The following is a 1,539-nucleotide window of genomic DNA, read 5'->3' on the forward strand; positions in this document are numbered from 1 at the left end:
TGCAGTAAAAATGATTCATTCCTCTCTCTCCTCTCTCTTCCTGTAATCTTTAAAATAGTCAGCCGAACCATCTGGCAGTGTTCCCGTTGCTATGAGAGGATGTAGAGAAGGATGGAGGAGAGAGGGGAGAGAGGGGGGAGAGGGAGAGATAAAAGGATAGAGTTGGGGCAGTGAGTGTGGGAGAGCGGTAGCTATCTGTTGTAAAATCATGTTATGCAACCACTTTCTGGGGCTGGCATATTGTATCTGTTAAAATAAAAAAACTGAAAGAGAGAGAGAGAGAAAAAAAAACTGCTCGCAATTAGCGCCTGATATCCTGAGGGTGTTGGTCTCCTCCAATCACAAGGCAGCATCATGTCCTCCCCACTGTGTGTGTTACTAAGCAGACGATGTGACCCAGGAACACACACAGCCACACACACAGCCAGCCTCACAGCCTCGACACACACAAACACAAACACTAACACTCGCACACTAACACTCCAACACAACATCTATTTCTGCCTTGCACGCCACAGCAAGCAGAGAGTGGCATTGATGCAGCAAAGGAAAATTCAGTTTTTATTTAAATGGGTTTTGCTCTGTGTGTGAATATGGAAGTCTGCAGGCATAGCTCAGAGGAGTCGGAGTACAGTTCAGACATGAAAAGAATCATTTGGGACGTTTTTTTAAACCCTGCTACTAATAAAACATGTGCAACTGGCTACTCTTTGTGGTAAACACTCTTCTAAATGGCCGTGCAGGAATGCATGCTGGGTGATTGCGGGAAAACTGTCTCAACGACATGAGGCAGACGTCATTGTGTTGTCAGGGCTTGGGTGGTGTATGATTTATCTGAGGTGTAGCCACTGCACAAGGGGACTTCCTCTCTTGTGAGTGGGTGTGTCTGGGTCCAGCCCTGCTTCCTGGATCTCAGATAAGGACCACCCACGGAGAAGGCATCATTCTAAATCCGTCAGCAGCTTAATGATCCCAGGGGAGGGGGGGGGAGGGATTTCCTCCAGCCGTGATGTCAGGACTAAGTGTTTGCTCCACTGCAGAGTAATGTCCCGGCAAACCAAATAAAATTAAAACATCCTGTTGGATAATAGCCGCCCATAAGTCAACCCTCCCTTTTATATGAAGGATGCTTTTAGCAATCAAGAAACGGTCATAGTTTTAACTTCCGCAGCAGAGAGTAGACAGTGGCTGCTGATCGACGGGGGACGTGCTCAAACTGGCTCCTTATTTACAAGACTTTTTATCTTCAACCTTGCATGTCCCCCTAATTGTTCAGTGGTTCTTTTCTAGGTTAATCCTGTCTGAAAGTAAGGAAAGTTACATAATACAAATTCGAATTTAATGTTGAAGCGGGTAGATTACGTTGGATTCTGAGAGCCATTGCAGACAAACAATGCCTCTATGTACACTTTACCTGTAGTAGTGGGGAATAGTCGATCATCCTGTTAAATAAAAAGAGAGTGGCTAGAGAGAGAGAAAGAGAGAGAATGAATGAAAGAAAGAAAAAGAGATGCACAAAAATCTGTATTTCATTGTTCC

This window comes from Osmerus mordax, chromosome 5 (assembly GCF_038355195.1).
Source record: "Osmerus mordax isolate fOsmMor3 chromosome 5, fOsmMor3.pri, whole genome shotgun sequence".
In the NCBI taxonomy this organism is placed as follows: Eukaryota; Metazoa; Chordata; class Actinopteri; order Osmeriformes; family Osmeridae; genus Osmerus; species Osmerus mordax.